We start from the raw sequence: 5264 nt of genomic DNA, 5'->3' as shown, positions 1-5264 counted from the left end.
TTTTTACAAAAAATCAGCCGGGCGTGGTAGCGCCTGCCTGTAATTCCGGCTACTCGGAAGGCTGAGGCGGAAGGATCGCCGGAGCCCAGCAGGTCGAGGCTGCGGTGGCCGAGAGCTGCCACTGCACTCCAGTCTGGGCGACAGAGTGAGACCCCAACTCAAAAAAAAAAAAAAAAAAAAAAAGAAAGAAAAGGATTGGCAGTAGCAGGAAACTTGGGGGGCGGGCAGGATTGGCAGTAACAGGAATCTGCCAGGGAGGAGGGGCACACCTCATCAACAAGGGTATCTACATAATGAACATTTGTATACCTAACCCTAAATTGTACCTCACATCTTTAAAATTAAAAATTAAAAGAGAATAAATAAATAAATATGCATTTTTTTAGGCACCCCCCAGTATAAGGGAGAAATGTCATCAGCCATGAATAATAAAGCAAACAAAAACCCTGTCAACTGTAACTTAACAAGAGAAGAGTTTTTTGCATGTAGCAAGAAACCCAGAGATAAGTTCAGTCAGTGCAGCATATCAAGAGTGTTATCAAGGAAATGATTCCCTTCTGTTTCCTTGTTCTGTCACTTTTGTCACGTGATTTTGTTTTTGCTGTGTTTTGTTTTGTTTGTCTTTGGAGTCACAAGATTGACAATGTACTTTTGTGCTTTGTGTCCATGAACCATGTAAAAAGTCAGAAAGGTGAAAAGTCTGATTCTTGTAAGTTTTTCTTAAGACTACACTGCCAGGCATGTCCCCTTTCATCTCACTGGCCAGAACTGGTCACATGACTACTTTTATTCATTAGGGGTTCTGGGGAGGTGCATATTGAATCCATGTACATGCCTGCCCTGAAAATAATGATTTTTTTTACTAAGAAAAAAAAAAGAAGCTATATGTAATGTATAGACAGCTAGCAGGTTCAGTCAAAAGTATCATCAGAATAAAAACAGTACTGAAATAACAGGAATGATATGGTCCTAGGCAGGATGGGTAAAATAAAAGGAGCCCGCAAGAGACAAACCCTCAAGTAATAATAACATTTAAGGGGTAGGCTAAGAGAAGAGAACCAAAGGCACACATTTTATTTTCTATTATTTTGTTTTTTGAGTTGTAGTCTCACTCCATCGCCCAGGCTGGAGTGCAGTGGCAAGCTCACGGCCGGCCACCCCAGCCTCGACAAGCTGGGCTCAGGCAATCCTTCGATCTCAGCCTTCCAAGTAGCCAGAACACTACAGGCACACGCTACCAAGCCCGGCTTAATTTTTGATCTTTATTGGAGAGACAAGACCTCACCATGTTGCCCAGGCTGGTCTAGAACCCCAGGGCCCAGGCAATCCTCTCGCCTCGGCCTCCCAAAGGCTTGAGCCACTGAGCACAGCGTATTGTGTGGTTTTTAACCAACTTTGATTACAGGATTCAAAAGCACCTTTTATTTTCAAGCAAGTTAAAAGCATATCCAAAAAATATGTAGTCTTCCTACTACTAAATCTATTGATTCATAGATAATCCATCACTGGTGAACTCACAAACCAAAGAGGTTGTGTACATTGTACTGCACCTTGAGACTTTGTGCCAGTCATTGGAGATGATGGCATGAAGGTGAGGTTCATGCTTTCCAAGACTTGCAGTCAAGCTCAAAAGAGAAGGGTGTAAAGAAATAATTTCAAGCTGACTGATGGTGGCTACAGCAGATGTATGAGCAAAATATTTTTTTGTAAAATTGAAGAAAGCCACCAAGGCCTCGGGACATAGCAGAAGACGTCAGCAAGAAAGAAAACTTTGAACTAGATCTTGAAAGTAAAGTAAGTTAGCTGGGAAGAAGTAGAGGTTATGAGGCACTTCAGAAAGAAAGAAGACATTTTGCAGTGTAGAAACAACAGGGAGCTGGATACCCTTTCATCACGGGGAAGTGACTAGAAAGGAAGCAAAACGCGGAACGGGACTACATCACCTATGCTCTTGTAGACAGGGGACTGTGTCTCGGAGAACCAGTCCACGCATCCTTGTGCATGTGCCCACCTGCTCTACACTCACTGTTATCTTCTCTGAGCCCAGAAACAGAGACTCAGCAGCCCAATGGACAGAAACAAACAAGCAAAAAACCTTCCAGTTTTTATTGTTTCCAGAGTGAATAAGCCTGGAGTTGAGAGAAAGGGTAAGTAGAGATGGAAAACAGACCTGGATGTGGTTCAGGACTGGGGGCCCTCCCTGCAAAGTGGGAAGGGGAATATGATCCAGGAGTAAAGAAAAAAGAACTCAGTGATGAGTTATTCTTTTTCTTTCCTTTTTTCTTCCTTCCCTTCCCTCCTTCCTTCCTTTTTCTCTCTCTCTTTTTCTTTCTTTATTTTTTTGTCAAGAGTCTCTCTCTGTCATCAAGGCTGGAGTGCACCCAGGCAAAGATCACAGGTCACTACAGCCTCAACCTCCTGGGCTCAGGCGATCCTTCTTCCTCAGTCTCCCAAGCTGCTGGGACTACAGGTGTGTGCCACCATGCCCGCCTAATTTTTTATTTTTAGTAGAGACTAGGTCTCGCATGTTACCTAATCTCGAACTCCTGGGCTCAAGCAATCCTTCTACTTTGGCCTCCCAAAGTGCAGGGACTACAGATGTGAGCAACTGCACTCGGCCATCAGTTATTCTTAAGTGTGAAACACACTGATGCACACCTGTGCACGTTAGCCATCCAATAAAACTGGACATTCCTATAAAGTGCCTCTTAACGTGGGGAACTTGAACATCCTTTGTGGAGATGGACACCTATGAGAAAAATCCTGCCCACCAACAAATGTGGAACTGAATGGAACCAATGGGGAATTTCTGTCTTTGGGATGCAACGGACACACCACAACTGTCATACAAGTCATGCCAAGGAATTTGAATTTATTCCCAATTCCAAAGCTTTATATCAATTATTCCCACTCGTGATGCCTTGTGTGAAAAGCACTGTTTTAAGCCGGGCTCGGTGGCTCAGCCGGTAATCCCGCTCTTTGGGAGGCTGAGGTGAGTGGACTGCCTGAGCCCATGGGTTCGTAACCCGCCTGGGCAACTTGAGAGACCTCATCTCTACAATAAATCAAAATGAGCCGGGCCTGGTAGCGCGTGCCTGTAGTTCCAGCGACTTGGAAGGTTGAGGCGGAAGGATCTCCAGAACCCAGCAGGTCGAGGCTGCCGTGGCCGGGAGCGGCCCCTGCACTCCAGTCTGGGTGACAGAGTGAGACTCCATCTCAAAAAAAAAAATCAGCTGGGCGTGGTAGCGCGCGCCTGTAGTTCCAGCGACTTGGAAGGCTGAGGCGGAAGGATCACTGGAACTCAGCAAGTCGAGGCTGCAGTGGCGGGAGCAAGCACTGCCCTCCAGTCTGGGCAACAGAGTGAGACAACAAATCAAAAAAAAAAAAAAAAAAGCACTTTTTTTGTTGTTTTTACTTTGTTTCATTTTAAAGATGTGGGGTACAAGTCAGGATTAGATACATACGTAATTTACATGCAGGTGAAGTTTGAGCCACCAACTGGTCCTCACTTCCCCTGGTTTAGGATCAGGTACCCTTTATACTGTTATATGTCCCTCCTCTTCCCTCCCCTGGCAGTGTCCCATGACTGCCAATCCCTCCCCTGTGTTATTGTGAGTAATGCTCAGGTCCCACTTATGAGTGAGAACATGTGGTATTTGGTTGTTTCTGTGATAGATCACTAAGAATGAGTATCCCTAATTCCATCCAATTTGCTGAGAAGTTCATGATTTTGTCTTTCTTTTTAGCTGCATAGTATTCCATCATGTACCACATTTTCTTTATCCAGTCTACTTTCGATGAGCAGTAGGGTTGGCTCCATGTTTTTGCTATTGTGAATAGTGGAGCTATAAACCTGTGTGTGCAGGTATCTTTTTTTGTAGAATGATTTGAGTTCCTTTGGGTATATTCCCCGGAGGGGGATTGCTGGATCTTACGGAAGGTCAATTTCTAGTTCCCTCTGGTATTACCACGCGATTTTACATAGTCTGTCCTGACAAAATTAACTTATGATGATGAAAATCAAAACAGCGGCATCCTTAGGAGCAAGTAATGTCTGGGAGGGCACACCTGAGAGCCTTTTGTGGCCCTGAAAATGTTCTGTATTCAGATCTAGGTGGTGGTTAGATGGATGTATATATCATTTACAATGTTTAGTATGTATGGAGGTATGCAAACTATACCTCAATTTTTAAAAAGCTAGTCCTCCTACCCAATCACAGCCTGCTTGGGCCTGGGTTTTCCACATTCCTCTCTCTTTCTCCCTCAAAACAGTCAAACTCACAGATTCAACAAAATCCCAATGCCAGATTGTACAAATGCAAACTCACAAGGAAAACAGAAACTCGAATATATTTAACTGGCAGTTAGATCAAAGAAAAGTAAATAATAAACTGCTGCTTCATCAAACATTGACAGAACCGTACAGGGCAGAACAAAACAGTCAATAATCAGGATATACGTTTGAATTATATTTGTTTTAGAGCACTTTACTTTCAAATTTGCAATTGGTTTTTACGTCTTGCATTTAAATATAACATTTTATTAAGAGATTTTTTAAAACTTTAGCTAACTGTGGTTTTAAAAAATGATAATCTTTTAAAGCTTTCAAAGGTGTTTTTGGAAATAAAGAAATAATCTTTCCTTTTGAGATTCTATATTTGCATTGCTCTATGGTTCAGTGACCTACATGTGTCAAAGCAGTTGCCAAACACTGGCAGTGCTAATAAAATACATTTGAATTCCTTTTCACACTAATTCTTTTTTTCTTCGCATGTGTGAGGGACTTCACCACTTTCAGGAAGGAGTTGTGGAGAATCGCTTCCCTTGGTCCTGCACCTCCGCTTATTTCAGTAAAAAACACAAAATTTCCCCCTCCCTCATCCTTACCCCCTTACCCCTCATCAGAAGTGATTTTTGGTGGGAGGGTAAAGAGCAAAGTGAAGTCAAAGGCCAAGGGTGGCCAGCGTCAATGAACTCTCAGGCAAACCCATTCAGCTCCCTCCCACCAGAAGCCAAAATTCCAAGGGTATAGAATTAGCAAAGTCACTGCAAAACAAACTGCTTCAAGAATCGGGGCCAATGAGAGGAAGGCGCCGCATCAAATTCCTCAAGAGCACTATTTTGTCCCATCAGCAATTGTTTCTTCCATAGAGAGTCTATGAGTTCTGAGCTCATAGCAATATAAGCCCCCAAAATAATCAGACATCAAAGAGAAGAAATAACTTCACAGTATCAACAGGAATTCTTCCCAACTGGATTAGTCT

This window comes from Carlito syrichta, unplaced genomic scaffold (genome assembly GCF_000164805.1).
Source record: "Carlito syrichta isolate Samal-C Ts95f unplaced genomic scaffold, Tarsius_syrichta-2.0.1 Scaffold306677, whole genome shotgun sequence".
Taxonomy (NCBI): Eukaryota; Metazoa; Chordata; class Mammalia; order Primates; family Tarsiidae; genus Carlito; species Carlito syrichta.
This window is presented reverse-complemented; position numbering follows the sequence as displayed.